This window comes from Pectinophora gossypiella, chromosome 19 (assembly GCF_024362695.1).
Source record: "Pectinophora gossypiella chromosome 19, ilPecGoss1.1, whole genome shotgun sequence".
NCBI lineage: Eukaryota > Metazoa > Arthropoda > Insecta > Lepidoptera > Gelechiidae > Pectinophora > Pectinophora gossypiella.
This window is the reverse complement of record NC_065422.1, coordinates 7,844,431-7,872,194: the sequence shown is the minus strand read 5'-3', so window position 1 is coordinate 7,872,194 and position 27,764 is coordinate 7,844,431. Positions and strand designations below refer to the sequence as shown.

General features: G+C 37.4%; 1 protein-coding gene across 6 annotated transcripts in view; it reads left to right on the top strand.

Annotated features, from left to right (window-relative positions):
- The window catches only part of LOC126375645 (brain tumor protein), a 626,498-nt gene that overhangs the window by 564,969 nt on the left and 33,765 nt on the right, over nucleotides 1-27,764 (top strand). Inside the window, exon 4 of one of the 6 annotated variants that reach the window (XM_050022682.1) lies at nucleotides 20,795-20,885. The exons of the other annotated variants lie outside the window; for them this stretch is intronic. The gene's annotated coding sequence lies outside the window, so the exon portion shown is untranslated. The remainder of the gene's footprint in view (nucleotides 1-20,794; nucleotides 20,886-27,764) is intronic. 6 annotated transcript variants of the gene reach the window in all.

The window sequence follows — 27,764 nt, the reverse complement described above, 5'->3', positions numbered from 1 at the left end:
CCTCAATCAACCGGAGGGAGAAAGTAGGTCTGTGAACTAGTGTAATACGGCTCGTTTTAGCTTTTAGCCCTTTCTTTATTCATGATGATGAAATAAGTACAGGTTTGTACGGCATACTCATAAAATAACTTACGCCGATTTTCCCGACCAGCAGTGAAGCACCGTGGTGGAGTATGCCCCATACCCCGGTTGATTGAAGGGAGGCCTGTGAGCAGCAGTGGGACCTTTATGCTATTTTTGCTTACCAGCCATCGCCAAATATATCCATCATGTTTGGACCTTTTGCTTCCTCACCTAGTCCGCAAGATAAAGAAAAAAATATTTTAAAGTGCAGCTACAATAATTCATCTACCGAGAAGACAATATGTAAAATAATTAGGCATTTGATGTCAAGGTCCGAACCCCAGTACCGGATCAATGAGTTTTTGTTTTCACTAACACAGTTGGCTCGGCAATTATAGACGGCGATACGGCTCACCACCCATCACGTTGGTCTAACATAAAGCTCGGTGGAGTTACTTGTTCATCCTGCAATAGATGTACCTCTTCCTGAGCTTATACGATACAATACAATACAAAACTCTTTATTGCACTTGAATCACACTCACTCACTCAATCACTTATGTTATTTATTATGTCAGAGGTATTAAAAACTGAAACGTATTACGCCTTTGAAATAGTGCCTTTGACTAAACAACTACAAAAGTTCTACTCCACAAAAATAAAATTTTTAACAAAAAAAAAACCGACTTCAAACGCAAAACTAAAAAGCAATAAATAAATTTACTTCGCACAAAGTAATTAGTACGTATTTTCAATTAGTTAATTTATAAATCTGAAGCCGGTGCCAAGGAAATGCTACAACGAAGTACCGATTCATATATTTTTCAATACTGATTGTTTTGTAATTTTTTGTTTGACATTGTTTTGTAATTGCTTTGATATAGGTATTAAACAATATTGTGTGTACATAGTAATTTGATATTGTAGTAGGGTTGTTGTAGCATTTACTTGGCACCGACTTCAGAATTATAAATTAACTAATTGAAAATACGTACTAATTACTTTGTGCGAAGTAAATTTATTTATTGCTTTTTAGTTTTGCGTTTGAAGTCGGTTTTTTTTTTGTTAAAAATTTTATTTTATTTTACGATTTTAAGTGATGGTTAGACCGAGCAAGGATGCAGACAGACAGATTTTCTGATTTATATTCATATATAATAATATAATATATTATTAGTAGTGATCACAATTATTATTGATGAACATGTTTACACACACACACTCACACACGCGCTAACGCACACGAGCACACGCGCACGTACACACGCACACACACAGATACACGCACACACACAGACACACGCACACACACACACACACACACACGCGCGCGCGCGCGCGCACACACACGCACACACACACACACACACATGTGTATGTGTACATACACACATGTGGTTGTCAGTGGAAGCTGCTATCATACACACTCACGCATACATATAGATACAGTAGATTTCGCGTGGTTCGCTCGCTGCTAAAGCAGCTCGCGTGTCCTGTTTATTCGAAACTGTCCCTCTTCGTATGGCGGCCATCTTGTTTTTCCGCCATTTTGTTTTTTTTCACCGGCGACAGAATTTGACCAAGATTTAAATGGGTGTCGTGGAAACAAACAAAATCCAGGTGCAATAGGTTTGCCAGACCGTAGGATGTCTCCCTGATTGGGAGCAGTTTTCAAAGATGACGTTCCGATCACACCCCTATACATCATTTTTACCCCCAAGACATTTTCTGGAAAAACAAAATTGTGTATGGCGGCCATCTTGTTTTTCCGCCATTTTGTTTTTTTTTTACGCGCTATGGAATTTGACCAAGATTTAAATAAGTGCTCTGAAAGAAATATTGGTTCACGTGCGATAGTTTTGCCAGGCCGTAGAGTATCTCTCTGATGCGGAGCAGTTTTTGGTGACCAGAAAGTATTTCCGTACTCTACATGACGTTTTGAGTAAGCGCCCCATACATTATTTTTACCCAAACGGGCTTCTTCCAAAATCAACAAAATTTTGTATGGCGGCCATCTTTTTTTTCCGCCATTTTGTTTTTTTTGCACCGGCGATTGAATTTGATCAAGATTTAAATACGTTTCGTGAAAGAAAAATTGCTCCAGGTTGTATAGTTTTGCCAGGCCATAGGGTATCTCCCTGATGCTGACCAGTTTTCGAAGGTCGGGAAGTTTTCCCGAAGCCTAAAGATCGATCCGATCAATATGACTTTACAAACGCACTAGTCGCTCCTACGATTTTTGAAAATTCCCCTCGATTTCTCTGGTCTTCCATCATCAGATCCTGACTTCCTTAACATGGGACCCCCTTGGGTATATCTCCTTTCAAACAAAAAAAGAATTATCAAAATCGGTTCATATACGACGAAGATATGCCCGAACAAACATAAAAAAAAAAAAAAAAAAAAAAAAAAAAAAAAAAAAAAACGGTCGAATTGAGAACCTCCTCCTTTTTTGAAGTCGGTAAAAAGTAGTAGCAATAATATGAAGGTTTACACTGTATAAACAGCACAGGTTAGTTATACAATCAGAGACGTACAGCCCTGAAGTTGCTGCGGTTAAGCGAAATCCCGGCTTGGTGTGGGATTCTATCACGTGATAGTTCAAATAGTTATTAGTACAAGATCCGACTTTGCTGTAGTGGTTTATGTTTATTGCATAAGCGAAGCGGGAAGCGTTTATGTAACTTCTAAAAATAATAATTTCACTAACACAGTGGGCTCGACCGTTATAGACGACGAGACGGCTCACCACCGAATAAACTTGGTTTATCTTGCGAGGGATGTACCTCTGTCTACCCCGATTGGGATATAGTCGTGAGCTTATGTTATGTTGTTGTTGTAAAAATACTAATTAATTGAAGTAAATCATTCGAATCAATTACTCAATCATTTGTTTCTTATTGAACATCATAAGGTTACTTATAACATATTATATCAAGCGTTACTAGGAATAGTCGTTAATAGAATAATTTGTTTTAAGTCATACGTTGTATGTGATTTCTCATTGAGTCTGAGGAATAATAAATACCAATGAAACAATGCACTTCATCAAGTTGAAAAATTAGGAGATTAAATTCATTGACGTTTTTGACGACAAGTACATGTCATAAGTAACAGTTATATATTATATCAGCTTAAGGTAAGCCATCGTATCGTGTCCTGTCTCCATCCGGGATTTGCCATTCAAATTTCAGTTAGTCGCTCGGCGTGATTTGATTAATAGCTTGCCGAATTATACTGTACGAATTGAAGTCCGTTTCATCCAGTTCCTACGTTTGACTTATGTCTAAATTGCTGTATTGATTTAGCCAAGGGTTTCTCTTATGTCCTTTTACTCTGTATTTTTGAGAAAATTTAAAAGTTAGTTGTTCTTTTCTTTTAGAGTTTTAAACAATTTTAACCCATTTTCCCATGACTAAACATTCTATGGAATTTTTAAACAGTTTTATGGAATTTTCGTTCAAAGGAATTAGTAAACAAAAATAAAAGTGCTGTTAAATGAGACACTTTGTGAACTATCTGCAAGGCAAAGTTTGTTATTATGAATGCAAAACTAAGTTTGTGTTCGTCGAAAAGCATTTCTAAGGAATTTTTACCTGGGTTGTATCAACAATAGGTGAATTAGGGCCCTGCTGTTGGTAAAACCCCTGGGCTGCCACTTTATTCTTTTAGCCAGGTAAGACTCCTTAAGTGATGTTAAACATTGTCTTTGAAAAATATCGGGCTTTCTTTCCGTTTAATTTCGTTTTGTTCTAATATTATAAAGCGTTCTTCTAAATTATGTATTCATAAGATTCCCACGCTGATTCTTTAACATGGACACGTACCATGTATTCATCATCGTCTTCTAACGTGTGGATTGTGAGTACTTGTGAGGTGAATTACCAATCTCATCAACCCTGGTATCAAAGTTACTATTGATTACTAACAATCAGTACGTAGTAACCGGGGCCAACGGCTCAACGCGCCTTTCGAAGCACGAATCATCTTACTTTCTGACAATCAGGTGATCAGCCTGTAATGTCCTAACTAAAGTAGGGATCCCAAAGTTTTTTTTTATTTGTCCTCACCAGGATTCGAACCCGGGACTTCCGGATCGTGAGCACGCTTTATAGCCTTTTTACATCGCTTAGCAATTGTCACTAATTTCGTTTCGAATCTTTCTCTATACCAAGTATGTTCATGAAGTAATCGAAGCGTGTACAAAGTTATATCAAAAGTACTTATAGATGTATAATATACGTATTTTAATATAAATCGAACCATTATATGCAAACGAGTTAGCGTGTAAACATTTACTAATTAAAACTTTCAATTATATTGTATTTGCTCCTAAATTAATTTCGCGTCCCATCTCAATCATACAGGTTCAAACATACCTCACTAAATGGGATAAATATATACGTAGAATTCGATGACCTTCCATTTAGAGGGGGGATACACTTTTTTATCAAGTTCCCGGGCTCAAAGCTCAATTCGACTATTGAAAAGCGTTCGAGCCATGCATTTGTTTGAACAAACGAACGCATTTCGATAGTCGAATCGGCGGCTTTAGTATACCACACCCACTCATTAGTGGCAGAACATAAATTACCTAAATTTTATTTTACACACTACTTTATCTATCTCTGGGACCGACTTATTTAGTGCAGGATACCTAAGGTTGTTGACCGTAACCATTTTTATTTTAATATCGAGTATTTTAAACGCTCATACTTATCAAAGGTCTATACTCAAAATGATTATCAATTTTAAAGTCCTCTATAAGAGATATAGATGTATTACTATATTAGGTTTGGTATTGCTCCAATAACCCGCAGTGGAGCAGTGGACTTGGACCTTATTCCACTGCTCCACTAGTTTTGTTTTCGGTTAATAAGGTGATTAAATTACGAAGTATCTTCACAGACAGTCCATAATGTATGTGTTTTAAAAGCAGAAATAAATTAACGAATGCCTCCTAAAATCTTGTGAGGTTCTTTTTGTATTTTCCAATTTCCCAAGTTGAGAGCTTGAAGAGTAACTTGAGGAAAGTCAAACGGCCCTCCATTACTCATCAGAGGAATGCCTAAACGCCACTCGCTATTAATCAAATTAATTACAACGTTTCCTTGCATAAGAGGGATTTTTGTTTTGCAAAGTCATAAGCGGGGGCGAATAATGTTCGACGCATTTTTTGCGTACATAGTTATTATTGGCGCGGGTGATCGCGCCCGTAACGCTAGCGGGTTGGATAAGGACACGAATTATCGGGAGACGACTTAAGCCTTACTTAAGCTGTGTCTTGGGCGACATTTGTCAACCCACAGACATTGGGTGTTATCGTCGGCAGCCTTCGCCCGACGTTCCAACTAAGTGACAATTAGATGTCGTGCGATGTCTGCCGACGTCCGATATCGGGGACACGTATCGGCCGACGAATATTGCCTAGTGAACACGAGGCTGAGGTGATATTGAAGTCATAAAAAAAATATATTATGACCAATACGCCTCCGTGGTCTAGTGGTTAGAGCGTTAGGCTCACGATCTGGAGGTCCGGGTTCGATTCCCGATGGGGACATTGTCGAAATCACTTTGTGAGACTGTCCTTTGTTTGGTAAGGACTTTTCAGGCTTGAATCACCTGATTATCCGAAAAAGTAAGATGATTCCGTGCTTCGGAGGGCACGTTAAGCCGTTGGTCCCGGCTATTAGCCGTAAAAACAATTCCACCAACCCGCACTGGAGCAGCGTGGTGGAGTATGCTCCATACCCCCTCCGGTTGATTGAGGGGAGGCCTGTGCCCAGCAGTGGGACGTATATAGGCAGTTTATGTATATGTTATGTATGACCAATACGGAGACTGGTTGGTTTCCAGCCCATGTTAGAGACATTCCACCACCTCCACTGTGCTTTGGTGGAGATACAGTCGACTCGACTGGGAGTTGAAATCTATGTGGTGGTCAAGGTGAATAGGCAATATACCATAGGAGAGTTCGTCAGAATGTAGATATTCTTAGTCCGCTTTCTTTTTATAAAATAAAATCCAATACACATTACTTCAGAAGGATCATACAACTCGGGAATACAGGTAAAATAAAAGTAGGTACAAAAGGCGGCCTTCTTGCTAAAGTAGCAGTTGCTTCCAGGAAACAGTTGGTAAAAATTATATACTTATTACTTGAAAAAAGCAAGCGTATCCACGGGAAAAATCAAAAGCTTTATTTAATACGTACTTAAATTGCGTCGGAGACCGGTGACGTCATCGTGTAATGAAATTATCGACAAATTGCGTTCCAGTTTTATGGAACATACGTACATACATACGAGCCATGTCAGGGCCTTTGGCGGGTTAATAGTAACCCTGACACCAGAGTTGTCGAGATCGGTCATTCATCCCACACGAGAGAAGCCTTTAGTCACTTTTTTTAGATTTAACTTTCCATTCGTGTTTTTCTCTAAGTACGGGTAAGCGCTATAAGACGGCCTCCGTGGTCTAGTGGTTGTTCGTTGGGCTCACGATCGGGATCCCTAGTTTGGCTAGGACATTACAGGCTGATCACCTGATTGTCCGAGAGTTAGACGATCCGTGCTTCGGAAGGCACGTTAAGCCGTTGGTCCCGGTTACTACATACTGATGTAAGTACATAGTCGTTACATGAGTCATGTCAGGGGCCTTTGGGGCTCAATAGTAACCCTAAGGTTGGTAATCCACCTCACAACCCACACGATAAGAAGAACGCTATAAAAATCGAAAATCATTTCGGCATTTGTTTTCTTCAAAAATCACGCATCAAACTATTACGTATCTCGCATGCGTCGATGTTACGCCATTGCACCTTTATAACGAAGTTTTCCATAAATTAAGGTCTAGCTACAGCAGTAATAGGGATGAAATTGCATTGATTAAACACAAAACCTATTACCGATGCGTGAAGCTAAAACTTTAAAAGGAAAATTGTGATGTATTTTTTCTGGGGAGCATTTTTATGAAGTGTTTTTTTTTTAGATTTTTGTAGTTTCATACTAGTCATTGTTATTTAATTTTGTTCGACCGCTATGATATTTAATTATGTATGAGAATACGTACGTCTGTTACCGAAAAAGTATGAAACATTTTCCATAATCGGGTTGTAGTTTTTAAACTTATATTCCTATTCTGACGTGTCTCTAACACGGTAGATAAACTAACATAACTACATTATTTAAGATTCACCATAAAAAAATTTAACACGTCAATTTTAGGCCGAAATCTTATGATTTGCTGCTTAGCTCTGCCCACCTCTCTAAAATTATAAGGCGTATCGTTACATTGTCATCAATATTTAGTGATTGCAAATAATATCAACCTAATACTGTTTATTGCACAGCCCAGCACCCTTAAAAGTTGTCAAAAAAGCATTAATATAAACAATAAAAAAAGAAAATAATGTATGAATATTTCACTTTTCCTTTCATTCCTTCATTCCCAGTTAGTTCATTAATGTTTATTGTATTAGAAGACGCTGTCCATCGGACAATATTTTATTAGCCCAAGTTTCTCTACTTTTAAAGTCGCAAAATTCCCATGACTACAAATCGTGGTAGCAACAAATTACAAATCCAAACAATACACTGAAAAAAAAGTTAAGACTATCTATTTCTAAAACCGTTAAAACCATTAAACTATTCCCATTGTGTTCTTACTTATTTTGGTTTATATTTACATAAAAAACCATCTTAAACCCAGGGGTCATGGAATCTGAAGATTATAATAGCCGTAGTCAACCCCTAGATATCAATGTGAGAAGGCAAGGCCCCTATTCTTAGACCACCCTTGTCTATGAATATTCTCACAGACAGGTGCTTTTTCTATTCCTGAACAATAGAATAGACCCCCGACCTGTTCGTATTTCTTAAGCTATCGTAACGGTTTTCTAAAAAAAGTATATGACCTCAGACGTGTTGACATGTTAATTCTTTTTTTTTTTTTAATCAACCGTACAGTAATGGACTGTGGGAATAAATATCGAGTCGTACCTACTAAAGTTGAGTTAACGATCTTCGATTTTAAGCAAAGAAAATAGTTCGACTGACGGGTTTAATTCGACGAAATTATGAATGAGTAAGATCATGACGTACTGGTTAAAAAATACTCCCTTAAAAAAAAGCACGGTAGGTTTTCAGAAATATAGAGGTTGTTAGTGACATCTTAACGAATACTGATGTGAATGATTCAGACCATGATTCATAGTTGATATCAATTGGAAATATATTCAGTCGGAAAATTCATAAAAATTTTGGTTTTTGAATTATTTACAGTTCCTTACTTTTGCGATGGAAAATTCCTCTTGATAGCAACTCAGAATCATAATCTGAATCATCTTTCCCTCAAAGTTTTCGTTACGATGTTACTAACAGCCTGTATAGAATAACGAATCTTTCTGTAATGAATAACAGAGTAAATCCTTACGTTTCTTGATTGACTCCGTAAATCCGGAATACTCGTGATGATCGGGAAAGCTCGGGATTAGGACGATCAAAGGACGTTAACTGTCTCCACGATATGTGTCAGATGGCCACGAGAATAGTTTGTAGCGAGACTTAGAATTCCAGCGGAATTATATACACGCGTTGGCCTAACAGAAAGCTCGGTGAGGTGTGGGTACTTAGTTCATCTTACGATGGATATGTACCTCTATTTGTTGCTGATTCCGGGTAGTGGGTTGTCTGGTAGAAATTGTTTTAATATATACATACATATATATACATATATGGTCTATATTACTTATATTTTTGTATATATATATGTTAATATACAATATAGTATTTTGAACATAGAACATGCAGACGAGACTTTCGCATATGAATTTGAAAACTCTTTCAGCAACCCGCAGAGGAGAATGTGTAGAGGTATCTTTGATTGACAAGAATATAATTGCTTAAGAAGTTTGTTGTAGGGCGCTACAATGAAACAGCTACTTAGTAGCTACTTTGCCTCCCATCTACGAAAGCCTCTTGTTTCCAAGCCCCCATCAAAATCCTTAGTCATACATTATGTGTGAGTAAGTACGTTTGTCTGCCGCCAGGAAGCGATCCGCACGAATTATTTATGAGACACATGTATCTTATATTAATCGATGCTGTATGTGACACGACTTCGAAAACCTTTTGATACCAGCTTAAGGTTCATTTGTTCGATCATTCATAACATCCAAAAAGATTCCTTTCTTTTCACACAGTCGTGAATATTCGCTAAAAAGCTTCCGGAAAGATGGCAACAAAAAAGAATAAATCGTTCCTTTTTCAAATTGAAATGACATAAAAAAATGCGGCCTCACTGCGGCGAAATGTTTATGTTTTATCTGTTCGAGTGGCGGATTTACGCAGCGAAAGATCAATTTATGTCATGTCGAGGAAAACCGTTCCCTGACTTTTAAATTATCATGGAATGTTCCACAGGAATATTCATTTTATGCAAACGAAACACGAAATTCATCCTATTTCTTAACGTTGCGTAATGGTTACTCAAAAATTTCGTCTTAAGTACGCGAATATACAAAAATTAAGCGTTGAGTGACAAAGCGGAAGGGCGTACCTCAAAACCTTGAAATGGCATATTTCCGTCCGCTAGGTCGACAACTAGCACCTCATGAGCGGGCCGCGTTCCCTAGCAAATAAACCTAAATTTATTTAAGTTACGTGTTTAGAAGCTGTAAAATTAAGTTGACGAATCACCCGGCTTGGAACGAGGTAACCAAATGGAATGTTTGCCGTACGTAGACCGGGCGCTTTATTTTCAAAAGTTACGCAACATTTACTCATACAAAAACCCACGTAGCAAAAACAAACATTTTTTTATTTATTTTTCTAGAAAAACAACAAAGGCTAAATGGCTTTTGTTAAATTGAAATTTTTCATACGACCTTTCTGTTATTAACGTAGATTCCTTCGGGACTGTGATTAAATTTTATAGTACCGTGATTACAATTTTATGAAGACATAAAAACATAAAATTTTATGTTACTCAGACGACCACACCTCTAATATAGTACGAAACACCCTGATTTTAACGGTATGGTTTATTTTAAAACTAATTTTCTCTTTTATTGTTTTCAAACATAATGCTGTTACTGGTAATATGGAACTTGATAAAATTTTAGAATCAGAATTATTAATATTGCTCCTGGTGTACCCCTTAAGAAATTCTAATCTAAATGTAGATGAATTTCCTCAAATTGGGGTAAATTGTGTGCTTGGTAATCAGGGTGCAAGGCCGATTTAGTTGCCTTGTTTATATTTTAATAGCTCCGCGACCCTTGTCTTTAAAATTCCACGGCGGTGTGGAAATATTAGCGGTAATAAAAAAACACCTTTTGTTAATTACCCCGTATGAATCAGACTGGATAGAGTCGCTTTATTTCAGAGACACAGTTCTAAAATTTGAATTCTTGTTTACTAGACGACAAAATTGGGTTTTTTACAACACCCTTTTTTAGTCATAACTGGCAACATATCTCAAGGGCATGTTAAAGCCATGAAACGAGACAAACAATAATATTAAAGCCCCATAACAATTTTCAAATCTGGAATTCCGCACGTTATTTCCCACCACCGGATATGGCGCGAAACTTACTCCATTAACAGTGAAAACGTTTTTAATTTTGTCGAAACCCTTGTGAAATTAATGGACCGTTACCGGTCGTTATCAAACCGCCAAAAATAACGTTATAACACGTTATAATAACGTTATTCCGAAGCGCTCTTTGTTTGCGATTGTTGATGCGAAGCGTTTTGTATAGCTTAATTTAGGATTACAGGTATGCGAAAATGAACATTTGAATATGTTTTTGTTTATTGATTTGCGACAAATAATTAATCTAACAATGTTTCGTTTTGTATTACTATGATTTCTTTGTCGTTTAAATAACTTTGGGGTATACAAAAGGCTGAGTCTTTGTGATAAAAATGTCATTTATGAAAAAAAAAAATAAACATTTGAATACTACAATACATTTATTTTTTGAATATTACCTTATGACGTTCTAAACATAAATTCTCTCCCCACTTGTGGCGTCAGCGATATCTGTGATTTACTGCCACGGGGTGGTTTACCACGCTAATGTTGCCATAGCCAATTTTCCATTTGCTTCATCCCGCGATAACGAATTTATTAGGCCGAATGAAGTCAAAATTTGGTTAGAACTGATGTAATCATGGCCGCCAGAACTCGTAAACGAGATTGTCATCAAATAGGGCGGAATTGCTCAGGGTTGCCAAGGTTAGGGTTTCTGTACTAAAAGAAGGACCTGCTAAGTACTAACGCTTTGTGGTGCAACAAACAAAATTATCTGCAAGATGGTCACGCTTGGAAGAACTGGGAAAGGGTTGGACGGAGACTAACGATCACTATTGCTGTATATACATACATACACTCACGCCTATTTCCCACCGGTGTAGGCAGAGACTACGGAATTCAATTAGCTTCAATCCTGACAGTTCTCTTGCGTCCTCCACATTCATCAATCGGTTCATACACACACGCCGGTTATATACTGTATAATATAACAATACAATACAAAAATTCTTTATTTTACAAAATAAATAACATAATACAAAATGTACAATGAAATAAAGTTAGCAATTGATAAATTATTTTTACAACTAAGGTAGGTATCAAAACTGAACATGACGTAAGTAATCGGATTGTACGATATAAATAAAAAACCTAACTCCAGTAAGCGTTCATAAACAGCCTACATACGTCCCACTGCTGGGCACAGGCCTCCCCTCAATCAGCCGGAGGGGATATGGATCATACTCCACCACGCTGCTCCACTGCGGGTTGGTGAAGGTGTTTTTACGGATAATAGCCGGGACCCCTCCGAAGCACGGAATCATCTTACTTTTTCAGACAATCAGGTGATTCAACCTGAAAAGTCCTTACCAAACAAAGGACAGTCTCACAGTGAGTTCGACCATGTCCCCATCGGGAATAGAACCCGGACCTCCAGATCGTGAGCCTGACGCTCTAACTACTAGACCACGGAGGCTGGCCACTCGCCGTAGCGGGAATCGCCGTTCGGGGAGTCGCTGCCAACGCAATAATTCAAATAAAAAAATAAACGTTCTTTGATTTTGTTTACTCGAACTAATTTGGCCGCGGACCCCTTTTAACTTTGCTTGACATTTCTGTTTACAAAGAATTACTGCATTAATCCTGGTTGTTAACTGTAGTAGTCAAATGGATGTCTACCTGCAATGGTTAATTGCAGTAAAGCAATAAAGCTGGGTATAGAACCCGCCTGAAGTCACCTCTCACACCATGCGGGGTTGGCTGAAAGAGATTTATTGTAGAGATAAACCCACCTATTGTAACAATTTGTCTTTTTGTTTTCGTTTTTGTTAATGTGTGCAATAAAGAATAGAATATAAAGAATTAGAAGTATTTCGAATTTTCCAGAACGTGCGGGAATCTGTGGGGTTCGTTTATTTTAGAGTTTATTACGATGTCCTTGAGTTCTTACTAGGAAACCATAAATTGTTCCCGATAGGAACAATTCTATTTGGTTTTCTTTATTTCTAAGATTTTATGATTGATATCCCACTCACTTGATATACAGAATAAGGAGTATTATAGGTTAGTCAACAGAATCGACCTCCGCGATTCAGTGGTTGAGCGTTGGGGTCACGATCCAGAGGTCCCGGGTTCGAATCCCGGTGGGGACTTGTGATTCGTTTGATTAAGACATTGCAGTCTGATCACAAGTCGTCGAAGTCGTGATCAAGAAGTAAGATGATCCGTACTTCGGAGGACGTTAGCAGTCGCTCCCATTTACTTAAGTATGCAGTCATTACATTAGCCATGTCAGGGGACTTTGGGGGCTCAACAGTAACTCTGGCATGTCATTGATCTTACACCCACACGAGAGACAAAGATATAAGGGTAGATATCTCTCTTCTACTGCGTGTACAAACTAAAAAACAACCGTTTACCTATAAAAAAGTAAGAATTAAATTTCCGCCACGTGCCCTTATAATATCCAAGAAGACACAAAAACCAAAAGTATATATAAATTTGGACAAACCCTGGCACGATTTGCGTCAAAAGGCGTGCTTAGCCGTGCCGTCACGTCGACGATGGTAGATAAAACATGACGCAGTATTTAAATCAAGGCGCGTAACGCGAATTCTCTTCCTGCCCAACCACATTGAACTGTGGGAGAAAATGGCGAAATGAGTTCTTTTCGGGGGTAATTAACTTGTCATCGTGGAAGTTCTTCCACGCCTCGAAATGTCCAGTGTAGTGGTGTGTAGTACCTAGTATTGAACAGTTCAGTACAATTATTGATTATTATTTCAATAAGATAACATTTTACAAGTCTCAATGCGCGGTAAAAATTAGATCTTTCAAAGTACGTAAGCTTGACGTTTATGGGCATAGTGATGTATAAGTCGATATTAGGTCGATCGATTCTTTACTATCTATCTATCTATCTATATCTATAGATAGAAAAGAATGCTTTAATATACAACTATTTGACTTTAAAAAAGCAATTCGAATAAGTAGTGAAGATTTGAACTGTCGTAAGACTGTTACCTAAAACTGGAAACTTAATGTACTAAAAGTAAGAAAGTGTTTTTTTTTGTCTGGACAAAAAATGTTTGAAAATAAGGGCTTAGGTAATTCCGTTTATCGTCCAACGGAGGGAAATAGCCACAGATACTGCCTAAAGATAAATTGGTGTCAAGGTCACAACTCCAAGAAAAAAAACTAAAGCCATATCGCACTCGGAATGTTCTAGAGATGTCTAACAAAAGGTCAACATAAATTGGCTACTCGTAAAAATGTATCTACTCTCGGTGACGGGTCAAATGATGCTGGTTGAAACGCGAAGTTCATTAATTACTTTTTAAACTTACAAAGGGGAGGCAATGGCGGTGTATTTTATACGTCTTGTAAGGTTTTTGTGGAGAGAAATGTATGACAGTTATTAATGCTATAATTGCGTTCGACGTCCGTGTAGTAATTCCTAATGAGTTTGAGTTCCTAGTAAAATTTGCTACCTTATGTAATATGATAACTCAAATTAAAAAGGTAATAAGTTTGTATTTAAAGCTAGTATGAAACAGGCACACAACAAAATGTTTCATTCCAGGTAAAAATTGAGAGTTGCAACTTGCAATTATTCTTTTTTTTATATATATATTTGCCCATATAATTTAAAACCCGAACTACGGCGTTTATATAAAAGTGAAAATATTGTTCATATTCCCAAGTAAAACACAATCAAGCCATATAACACAAACATTGTTTTGAAATATGTCGAATGCGTTAGTTATTCTGCCGTGTTTTTGTTTTTGAACGTTTCGTAAAAGTTAATATATTTTTTTAATAGCAACCATTGTTTCCCGGTTCTGGTGCTGTTTCAATCAAAAGTTCACCGGGAACATTTAACATGTTTGTTTCGTGTATCGTAAAACTTCGTTTCGTTTATTTTACTTGTGTCCAATTAACGAGTTAATTTTCTGCCGAAATGTTTGACTTGTTTATGTTTAACGTAACAATTATCCGAATAGCTCCCGCGACGTTGTGGCGAGGTTCTCGAAGAAACGAAATTTTGATTACGCCTTGAAGATTTCTTGAGCCGTTGTAGACTTCAAAGGAATTAAATAAAATAGCTTTCCGAATTGGATTTGCCACGTGTATTGACTGGACTTTCGTCCATCCGCAATAGCGCAGTGTGGTCGAGTGCGTTCTTTATCTTTTTAGAAAAAAAAGCGTTTAGTGAGATCTACAAATTTACAGAAGACTAACTACGATATTCTTGATGTGATTAGATTTAATATGATGCGGTATAATGACAAGGTGGCTTGGCTTATTTACCTACTACACGACCATTTGTCAATGTCGACAATACACGAGATTGATATTCATTCTGTTTCAAAACATTTTAATGGCGAGCAGACCATTATTTCATTACTGCGTAAAAGTACCGTATGAGTAGGTACTAAGAAGTCTAATATTAATATTTGCCGAACTTTCCCGTTTCACATCCCGATTACGTACGTTATCCGTAAAATCTTAATGCGAGGCAAAATCTAATATATTATGAACTCAAGCCGTTTTCTGCTCCATTTCCCACGATTCAATCGAGTAAGCATCGATTTTAATTTGTAAAGTACTGGGAAAATCGAGATCTCCTCGATTCGAACGTGTATTCGGAATCACATAGTGTTAACACACGCTTCGGTTGCGATTCGCTCGGCCCACTTGGCTTGGCTTTTAGATACATGAAAATGTATTTTCTAATCGTATTTTTGTATTGGTTTTCCATTTATCAGTGCAATCACTTTTAAAAGTTTCGTTCATTTGTAAATTAATGACGAAAATAAACACGCGTTAAAACTTTTTCTTTTTTCAAAATTTAAATAGGGTTGTTCTTTTTTTGAAAACACGATACCATTTTAACATCAAAAAGTCCTTCGCAAAAAAAACTTTGTGGATCGAAATTACTGCTCATATGGAGGATACTTAAGGCACTATTTTATTCATAGATACCAAACTCCATTGCTATAACAGAAGGCACATTGAATACTCGCTTCATTTCCCTATACGAGTGATAATACCATATCAACAGGTTTAGTATTCATATCAGCCATCAACCGATACATGCTTGGAAATGTGGGGAGTGACTAAAAATAACGTAGCAACAAGTTTGGCCCAATTGTTTGCCTAAAGGGCTGCTCTATGAGTATTCAGTCGTGTTAGACCGAACCAATTTGAATATTATCACATATCACAAAAGTGATCATTGATTGATAGCTTTTCCACCTATGGACAGAAATTGTCAGAATCGTGCTTTGATTAAAGATGAAAGGAATTTGCATTCTATTCCTAATTGTAATCCTGTGTCGTAAAAGTCAATTATTGACTGTACAAAGACTTGACATAGGTTCTGTCTTTAAATAAATAATAAGTAAAAACGTATAATATTAACGATAATCCATCTGCACTATTTTTTTGTATGTAAGGAATTGTTTATATAACAGGTTTCTTTTATGTGCAATATTATTGTATTGTAAAACCAGCTTATCGGTGGTCTAAAATCAATCTAATCTGCAAATCTATGTATTTCGAATCTCTCTTTAAAGCCATGTACAAACCGACTGCAATTCGTCCAATATATACAGATATATATAATATATTAAGCGACATATTGCACACAGTCGTTCAATTCCCTAAACGCAGGTGTTATTCGTAAGGTGATGTTATCCAATGAAATCGCACGTACGGTGAATGCAAATCGATTTACCTCAATATTCCCGGTGCTACCTATTTCGGAGTGGAAGTCCACTTTGTAGGAACCTGCATTAAGTGTTCAGGAAATGCAGGGAATCTTATGCTGAGAAACGAAAAGGAGTTTGCATATGGGGTTGCGTTAACGAATTCTATTTTATCTGGAATTAGGTTCCTCAGTTGGTTAAGTATTAAGTTCATGAGACGTTAGGTGCGCCGCCATTTTCCTGATAATAGGTAGACGGTATAAGATACTTATAAAGCATTTTTTCTTTTTGAAAAATAAAAAAAAACACTTTCTGGTGGGATTTTCTTCAACAAAACCTCGATTTTTTTTAAATAATTTCATTCCGGTTAATAAATCTTCAGCTATCGTGTAGGTTGTAAGGTAGAATACCAATCTCATTAACTATTGAGCCGCCAATGGCTCATGTAACGACTTACATCACATAGTAAGTAGTAACCGGGACCAATACCTTCCGAAGCACGGATCATCTTACTTTCGGACGATCAGGTGATCAGCCTGTAATGTTCTAACCAAACTAGGGATCACAAAGTGATTTTTGTGATATGTCGCCACCGGGATTCGAACCCGGGACCTCCGGATGGTGAGCCCAACGCGCAAGCATTGGACCATGGAGTTCGTTAATGTCATTATAGCAGTAAAATAAAAAAGGGACTGGATCCGCTCCAAGTGCTTAGATATGATGTAATTACGACCTGACAGATAATAGACCTTTGTATTTAGGGTCCAGATATGATGATTTATTATGAGTTAATTGTCTGATAGCGTGCTAATTACAACTGAAATGAAGAGGTCTTTAAACCTTTTTTTTAGTGGAATAAATTGTGGTAGTAGAGACAAATTATGCGGCTTTTATGTAACTATTACAAATTTGTTATTTTTATTCCGCATTTATAAACGATGCTAGTAGAATCCATATTCCACTTCCAAGCCACTTAGATGGATAACAGCTTAGCGCTACCTAAGAAATCTCATTTTCTTGTTTTAAAAATTTCCTACTTATATACAGAACAGACCTCATTTTAGGAAAAAAAAAACAAAATATTCTACATAAAATAATAAAACTCAACTCCCTTTTGTTTAGATATCTCTGAGTAAAAATACAAATTCTAATATCCTATAATATTTCACGCGAATATCTTTCATCCGAGATTACTTTCTATTCAACATTAAGATATATAAGTACGCATGAATACTTCTAAATGATTTTTCTGTAAAGGTATTCGAAGTCTTTCAGAATGTGAATTCTAGCGATACGCGTGTCTATTGAACCCTTTTAAAGATGGACGGGTCAAATATACCCTTTGATTCGATCAACTATAGTTTAATTCGATTAATTATTGGTCATTGATTATATAATTTTAACGTTGGCAATACTATTGCAGACGGAAGGTATGTCCTCGTAAAAGACTGATTCATCAAATCAAATCAAATATACTTATCATCATCATCATCATTATGTTCATCTGCTTACTGTTCTATAGATCTAATTCATATACAAGAATACGCGCATGAGTCTTCTCATATCTTCTCATATTCTTGATATTTTATAAAGACGTTAAGTATGCTCATCAATTTGTTTTACGATGTATGAAATACATCTATAAATATATTTAAAGTCAACTCGAACCAACGAGATTTATGATCGAATTCAAGTTGAAAAACATCCTTATTCAGTAGGTAACATAGTTACACTTTGAACCGACCATGTTTATGTCATAAACGTTTCATCCGCCTAAAACTACTGCAGCTTCTCACAAACTGTATAGTATCAAAGCCGAATCAATTTACTAGGGTGAAGTACTTAGCGTATATAGTCATGAGTAATATCATCTATCTACTCAGCCTGTCCACCCACTACTGGGTATAGGCCTCCTCTCTTTCAAGCCATCCTTTCCGGTCCTGTGCAAGTCTCATCTTTGCTTTCCGACGTACCTCACAATGTCATCTGACCACCGGGCTGATGGTCTGCCTCGATATCGCATACCATCCCTTGGCCACCATTCATTAACAGCCTTAGTCCATCTATTGTCTTCCCGTCTTTACTTAAGCCTAGCAATTCGTATACCTATATCTTCTTTAATGCGCTGCCGAATTTTGACGTTTGGTATACGATCTATTAGGTGGATGCCTAACATGGCGCGCTCCATAGCCCGTTATGCCACTCTAATTTTATAAATGTGCTCTTTCGTGAGCGGCGCCACATTGGTTAATATCATGTACCCCACTTGAAAACCCTGTCGCACTATCATATTTGACATTTAGTGAGACTTACGGTTTAATTTCCAAAAAAGTTAATGTGACATGGTATCAAAGTGTACATATAGTACTCGTGACCGTCTCAAAGTACTTTCACTGAATTGAATTTGTTTACCTCATTCCGATAGTCCTAGGGTATGTTATCGGTGTCAATTGTTACCAACTCGTCAAGAATAGTCAATATTGGCTGAGGTATTCAAATAGGATCGGTATGGTCTCGATCTTGTGGACTTTCGCACTCTTTACTTCGTACCTACTTTTCGAGAAGGTCCTTCGCTGAAGCACAGATTACTTAATACTGAACGTTATTATATATCACACTTTTTTAAAACGGCTTTTAAAAGGAGAATATACTAACATTAATAATATAACGGCCTCCGTTGTCCAGCGGTTTGAACGTTGGGCTCACGATCCCGAGGTCCCGGGTTCAAATCCCGGTGGGGATATATAACAAAAATCTCTATGTGATCCCTAGTTTGGTTAGGACTTTACAGGCTGATCACCTGATTGTCCGTAAGTAAGATGATCCGTGCTCCGGATGGGACGTTAAGCCGTTGGTCCCGGTTACTCGTACTGGTGTAAGTTAGTAGTTAGATGAGTCATATCAGGGGTCTTAGGCGGCTCAATAGACACCAGGAGGGTTGATGGGGTTGGTAATCCACCTCACAATCCACACGATAGAAGAGAAGATTAAAATATAATGGGACTGTCTTATGGGACTTAAACATGGCTGGCGAGGAGTGGTACCACATACTATACACCTCTACCTACCCCTTCCGGGATACAGGCGTGATGCTGTGTTATGTTATTAATATGCCGGTGGGTTTAGTTAAGCAAAGGACTTTTATATGGTCTTCTTCTATCATGCGGGTAGTGAGGTGGATTACCAACCTCGGCAACTCTGGTGTCAGGGTTATTATCGAGCCGACATAGGCCCGTGACATAGCTCATACCGACCAAGTACTTATACGTACCACGTATAAATAACCGTTATGCGTTGGTAAAAAAAAAATAGGAATAATAAAGAAGCCAAGTCTATTTTTGAATTTTCTGGATAATCTTTTGAAGCTTATAAAGAGTCATCTCATTATATCTACTTCTACAATTCCAATATCTGTCCTAAAATACATACGATTACGATTCGTTATTTCCTTTTACATATCAAATTAACTAACAAGCACTCTTCAAAGAGGCGCAATTATTGAAAGAAATAGGAACGTATTATCATACATACATACTTAAACTCACGACATAAACCCACCGGGGTAAACAGACACTATAGAATTCCATTTGCTTCGATCTTGACACACTTCTCTTGCTTCCTCCACATTCATCAATCGCTTCATACACGCACGCCGGTTTAGAGTAGATCGTACTAAACCTTTTCTAAGGACATCTCTAATTTGGTCAATGTAAGTCCTTCTAGGTCTTCCTCTGCCAGCTTTACCATCAACTTTCGCAAACTTTTTTTTACTTTTCTTGTGTATGCGTATTATTATGCAAATCAATATTGCTTCATATATTGGTACATAAATAACATAGCTAACGAATATGTTCACGCAGTTTTTGATACATTTACACACACACACACACACACACACATAAACAGCCTATATACGTCCCACTGCTGGGCGCAGGCCTCCCCACAATCAACATATATGTGTTTTTGATACATTTACCTGATAGTATCGATAACGTGTCAGTAATTCACAACACTAGTTGGCTTATCGCCAGCCGAGGCTTTCTCACCATTTAATACGAATTTTCACCAAATTTTGTGCCTTTTTTGCTGTCGATAACAGAGATTATTCGAGGCTTTAGTTTCAGGATTTACATTGGCAAAATACCTACGATAAGGCTTACCTACTATACAATATATTCCCTCTCTCTCTCTCTCTCTCCGTTGCATTATTCTCACATGAGGGTCTCTTTTTCGCGTCGTTTCTTTCTGTCTGTCCTGTCTTCCGCGCAAATATTGCAGAAATTCAGATCGTTATTGATGACGTATGCTCATCTTGTTAAAATATATTCCCTACCAAAGCAATTAATATTGCTACAAAACGTTTCATGGATTTCCTTCTAAAATGTCCCATTATGTGTTCGATAAATCGTTTTCTCTGAGAACTCTTTGTGCTTTGAAAAAACAATTACTTTGATATAATATTTAAATGACAATTTTTCTTGTTTCAGGTAAGTATTCGAGTGCTGAATACGCTCTTGGAAGACGTATGTGAAGATCCCCTTCTGGTAATGAAGGAAAAAGATCACCATGTTATTGAGGGTAATGGCTAATTTTCTATGCTATGTTGTTTCGGAAATTGCTTATGTTATGGAATCCCTCGAGGCGTCCTATTATGAAAAACGGAATCGTATTTTTTTCATTATATTTTTAAGACAACTCTTTGTTCACTGTGGAATATTTTATTATTTTTCTTCGTTCGACTTTCAAATAATAATAAAAAAAAAAACAAAAGTTCAGGGAACGTTATTTCCCTGAATAGATTTCGCTTCAATATCTGTATAAGGGGAGTGTTTGCCAACTGTGGCGGTAAAGTCCTCTCGGATATTGAACCCTTCCGCTTAACCTGTCCTTAACATATAGGACCTCTAAATCTCTCGCTGATGTGACGTCATTTGCCTCTGTAACCCTCTGATAATGTTTATTTTATCACCATTCACTAGTAAACTTTTTTCTAGTTGTTTATTCCGGTTGGCTTGATCCTTGGCTGTTTACTTAAAATGCTTTAAAATATAAATAAGTTCTTAAAGAGCTGTGGTAGTCCAGTTGGTAGAATGCTTGCCCCTCACTTTGAGGTCGCAGGTTCGAATCCAGCACAGGCTTAAACCAATGATTGTCGAATTTGATTTCAAATTCATGTTTGGATCGTAAATGATTGTCACGTGCTCAGCGGTGAAGGAAAACATAGTGAGGAGGCCCACATTTCCGATAAATGCATTTTCGGAGGTATGTGACCTAAACTATATTGAGCTGGTTTTCCCTTTGCGGGTCGGAAGGTCAGACAGTCACACTTCTGTAAAAAACCGGGCCTATTAAGTCCCGTCCGAGTCAGATTTTTTCGATTTAAATTTCTCGTTGGGAATATCAATAACTCAGACTTTTTCCTTTAATATACATACACACATAAACTCACGCCTATTTGCCACCGGAGCAGTGAGCAGAGCCTATGGAATTCCATTTGCTTCGATCCTGACATACTTTTCTCGCTTCCTCCACATACCTACATCAATCGTTTCATACACGCACGCCTGTTCAGAGTAGATCGTACTGAACCTTTTCTAACGACATCTCCAATTTGGCCATACGCCCTTCTAGGTCATCCTCTGCCAGCCCTACTACCAACCTTCACTTTATATACTGCTTTCGTAATCATATATCCTTCATCCTTTCTATGTGTCCAAAGTCCAAACCAACTTAACATTACCTTACATACACACTCCTTTAATATATGTACTAGAAAATAGATATCTATCAATGTACATTGTTCTGAATTTTAAGAAACTTACTAAATCCAAGCCTTCAAATGATTAAGCAGCTAATTAACATTCGTAACAGTTACATTTTAACTGAATGTGACTTTTAACAGTTCCCTTTTATAGTATTTTCATTCACCCGGACCCCTACTTGGTGCCCGTTTGAAGTCGTTAAACCACCCGGCCTGTATAACTTAACAACTATTCTTTGTAAAAATATAACACTTCACTTTAGCTCTTTCTTAAGGCTTTCATTTTGAGGATAATTTTAATAGTCTCTTTTGTTTTTAAATATTTTTTTTATATTATGTTCAGCTGCTTGTCTTCCCGGATAATGCGACATAGGGATGATGTCCTTTCTAACATGATAGACAATTGTAATGGGCGATAGGCTGATCCCTTGTTCATCATAACCATCTTAGGGTTTTGTATCAACAGTGGTTGCAAGTTGTCTTTGATTACTTGTGGCTCTGCTCACCCCATTAGGGTATACGGGCATTGCGCACACCGGACACATCATATAAAACACCTAATGTGTACTACATACACATTGACGTTATCGTACACGCGCGTCTGTGTGTGTGACGTCTAACGCCCATACGATTGAAGACTCCTTAGTAGGTTTTGGAAATATGTTCAAAGACAGGCAAGAGACAAGAATGCCGTCAGTCTAATTACTAATAAACCAATTCTATTGGTTTAATACGACATAGAATATATGGACATAGAATATATATACGATCGACGAGAATATATATAGATATATGCGACCCCGGACACTTCATACAAAACACCTCATTTTACACAAACACTACATATTGACGTTATCATTCATGCGCAACTATGTGTGTGACGTCTGACTCACATGCGATTGAAGACTTAAAGTAAGACCGAGGGGGTGAGGTAAACCTAGCTCAGCCGCCGGTGGGGAGCGGAGAGTTGCCGTTCTGTACGTAGTATTATTCTTTATTCTATGACCCTAGGGCGCGTTTACCGTAAAGATCCATAATGATATTGTTAAGGCCACGTGCCGGTCATACGCAGGGCAGTTACCCTATCATGTACTGAATTTAATGTACCTCTACAATGTGAGACGCAGATGTCCATATTATATAGGGTATTTTAGTAATAAAAATAATTATTATGACATTGGGAGCCGATTCTGGCATCAAGAACTTTATTGTAGTTTGACAATTGATAAATGAGGTTAGCCGTGGTAAACCATTTAGAAGAACGATCGACTCTCATTGTGAGGTCGCAGGTTCGAATTTCGAATAAAAAAGGGTAAAAACTCATTATTTAAAAAAATTAAAAACGTATTTCATTATTTTTCTAAATATTACATACACACATAAACTTCGTATGGAGATTACATACACACATAAACTTACGCCTATTTCCCACCGGGATAAGCAGAGACTGGAATTCCATTTGCTTCGATCCTGACACACTTCTCTTGCTTCCTCTACATTCATCAATCGTTTCATACACGCACGCCGGTGCAGAGTAGATCGTGCTGAACCTTTTCTAAAGACGGTTCAATTTGGTCAATGTACGTCCTTCTAGGTCTTCATCTGCCAGCCCTACCGCATAACATCCCGTAACCGAAAACGTATGGAGATTAGTTTATTTTTTAAAGCTATCGACTCCAAACTCACATGGATCGCTAGTAATTCATTTTTTCTACTCTTCTACTTTAATCTGGCATTTAAATAACCAAAAAGTCTAATATAAGTACATACATAATTAAACTCTTTGAAAAAGTGTACGCTCTATGGCCTATAAAAGCATTGTTTACAAAGTGTAACTGTACTATAATGTCGCCAAAAAAGCATTGTTGTTGTTTTTTTTTTTTGGCCTGGAAACTGGCACCTTTACTTTGTTTGGTGCCATAGATATACTATAAAAAAAAAGTATACATTTGCCGCCATTTTCCCGCGCGTTGGAAAATAAATTGGAAAATTTTTGTTTCATTTAAAATTACGTCGTCGTAGAAAAAGTATTGTATGCAACGTTGTATAAGTAGGTCAAAAAATGCTCGTGGCGTCTCTTATTGCGATGTTCGCCAAGGCTCACATCGCAACTCACGCCACTCGCATTTTTTGACCCTTCTTATACAACTGTTGCATAAAATACTATTATATGTGCTATAAACTGCTCTAAACATACCTAACTGCACAAACCTATCCCAACTATGTTCTCATTTCGTCTGAAATTATCCTTTATAACGCCACGTGTCGACTAAATCCCGTCTGATTGTGAAGGGGAAAACCAATTTACCCTTTGTGCTCTGTGCACCCCTGTATTCCGCCTATCTCTCTCCCACCCATTCGTAAAACCCCATCAGCAAAAGAGACAGGAGACAGAATTCGCAATGAAATAATCCGTTTGCTTCATGACAGTAGACCGTAGTGTAATTGTTTTTTTATTAAAATTATTCCTCAACGCATTTAATTTTACAAAGTAAGCTTTCAGTGGGTATGAGGATAATTATGTTATGTTTCTGCTGCATAAATAATGTCGAGGAAAAGCGTATTTTTTATATATATTTTGTGCTAACGTCAGAAATGTGAAATTAGTATCATTGTACTTACGAGTTTTCTGAAACATAAGCACGACCTCGCAACATGCTGTAGACACACACATTTTCACTACAAATCATTTTGGTTTAGCATACATAACATTGAATCACGCTTGTAATGATAATTGGGGTGAGCAGAGCCACAAGTTGCTCAGAACTTGAACTACACAGTTGTAATGAACTCGACTTATATAGAATTATAACGACGACTTAATCCATCACACAACAAAATTTTTAGACGGCTTCTATAAAATGTCTATTATGACTATATCAACTCTACGGTAATAAGACAGTCATAAGAAACAAAAATAATCACATTACAAGGAGACTTTTCACAATTAGTAGGGTCTAGAGGCCATAAAAACAGTCACAAGAAACAAAAAATAACCACATTACAAAGAGACTACTACACAATTAGTAGGGACTAGACCGACATAATCTATGACCATAAACATTGTACCTAATTTCAGAGTATGTAACATAATTTTTCGCAAAAATAAAAGGTATAATACTAAAACATGTAACTGTTGTACGTAAATTGAGGTTAATTGACAGATACAGTATAATTTCTTGGTACCACGCTGGCTAGGGCCAGAATATGAAAATGTGCTGTTTTCCATTCTAGTTTTATGCAAATTTGAAGCTTTTCAAAGCTTTTTGCTTACCTACATGTTCTCTAGATTATGCTCGCCTTGTAAGTCAGTGGGTTTTTGTAAAGTAATATCCATTTTGTAGCTTCTTAATCTTCACGCCTTGACTCTTCTGGAACAGACTGAAATGTTGATCCTTTGGAATAATTCAGGTGCCGTTTTGTGCCACAAACCATTAAATATTTTCTTAACTACATTTAGGAATCTTATAGTATAAGTATGATCGAAATGTAGTGATAATTGCATAAGTCATAACATCTTCTATCGTGTGGGTTATGAGGTGGATTACCAACCTCATCAACCCTGGTGTCAGAGTTACTATTGAGCCGCCAAAAGCCCCTGACATGACTTATGTAACGACTACGTACTTACAACAGTAAATAGTGTCATAACTTAATATAAAAAGCCTATATTCGTCCCACTGCTGGACACAGACCACCCCTCAATTTACCAGACCTTGACAGTGACCAGAAAAGTAATAATGTCATTAAAATATTATTTATTTACAACTTAACCATATCAGTCTATATGTATACTAGAATGCATAATCAATTATTTCACCGCACTTCCAATCAATATATCCACGAAGTTTAAAGCTGTTTTACTCCAATAAATAAGGGGAAGCAAATACTGGTAGTACAAACTAAAACTATAGTTATCACGAGATCGGTTAAACGATAAACGCAGTTTTGACTTCGGCCGTAGATTATATCTACGTAGTTAAACCAAATCCATTTAAACTTACCAGACTGATTAAGCGGTTCCCAAAAGTTTTTAAACGAAATATTAAATCGGTAATTTTGTTTTATTAACGCCTAGTAATTCAAGTGGTGTCACATATTAATGTGACCTTACACGTTGGTCTAACAGAGCTCAGTAACAGAACGAGGTTGGTCAGAGAACAATGGAACATCTTACATCGTGTCCTGCGTGCCCGAACACCTGCACGCAGGAGGATCTGATGAGCGCTGCAGATAGCGCCGTACTTGTTGCCAAGTTTTGGGCTGATACCATTTAGTTTGCCATCGACGCGATAAGAAGAAGAACTCGGTGAGGTGTGGGTACTTAGTTCAACTGCCTACCCCAATTTCGATACCGTCATGATCTTATGTTATATGTGGCGATCTTGGGTAGCGACAATGGCTCAATAGTATCCTGACGCCAGGGTTGATGAGCTCGGTCATTGATCTCACAACCCACACGAGAAGAAGACGGTATACTCAGGATGGCAAGCAAGAAAGAGTATTAAACCATGTTTGCCCATAACGACGTCAAAATAGCACATGAGTCAATTTACACCAATTCAGTACATAAGGCAGCCCAGTGTCCTATGTCGTATATAACACCCTATTATAAAAGCACTATAGGCGTAATGTATGGTAAGCAAACAAGATGGGGCGTTAGCAACGGTGACGCGCCCAGGCGATCGCATTTCAATCGATAACCTCATAGAGTAAAAACCCGGGAAAGTCACAGTTTATATGCTGTTTCATGTACTGTTTACGCGTATCTTTATGCTCTACATCTTGTAGGTCAGGAATACTATATTAACTGCCCAACTAAATAAAAAAGAAACAAATTATCAACGTGTGTAGAGGTAAGTTTTTGACGGCCAATCGAATTATTTCATAATTAGATTCAATTTTGCTTTACTTTTAAATACTGAAACACACGTTAACAACTTGTTTATTTTTTATTGGTATGGTGGTAAGTACTTACGTTCTATAAGAAACTTATTTTAAGTAATTACTTGGTTTTTTTTTTAAAAAAGTTTTCCTAATTTTTTTAAGTTAGGAAGACAATAGGTACACTGAGCCTGCGAGTCAGGAATGACGATTTATGTTTCTGCTAGGTAACACAATTTAAAAACGCGCTTAAGACTAAAATGCGTTTAAGACTATGTCCTTACTATATTACTTCTTTTACTTACTTCTGATGAATGATACATAGCGACTATGTATGGGTCTTAGTTACCTGAATGTAATAAATAAAATAAATTAAAGCGTTTATTTTTGTCACGTCTGATTCTATTAAGATATTCTTAGTCTTCATAAAATGTACAGCGGACATTGTTTGAACGAATCTATTACTAATTTTATATATTAGTTAAGCAACTTTCGCAAAGGCCGGTCATAGGATGGGTGACCACAAAAAAAAGTTTTCATCTCGAGCTCCTCCGTGCTTCGGAACGCACGTGAAGCCGTTGGTCCCGGCTGCATTAGCAGTCGTTAATAACCATCAATCCGCACTGGGCCCGCGTGATGGTTTAAGGCCCGATCTCCCTATCCATCCATAGGGAAGGCCCGTGCCCCAGCAGTGGGGACGTTAATGGGCTGATGATGATGATGATGATGACTAATTTTATAGTGCTTCTCAACGGTGTGCGCCGGTTCGAACCCTGGTACCGGACTTGCACTAATAAGTTATTAATTTATCT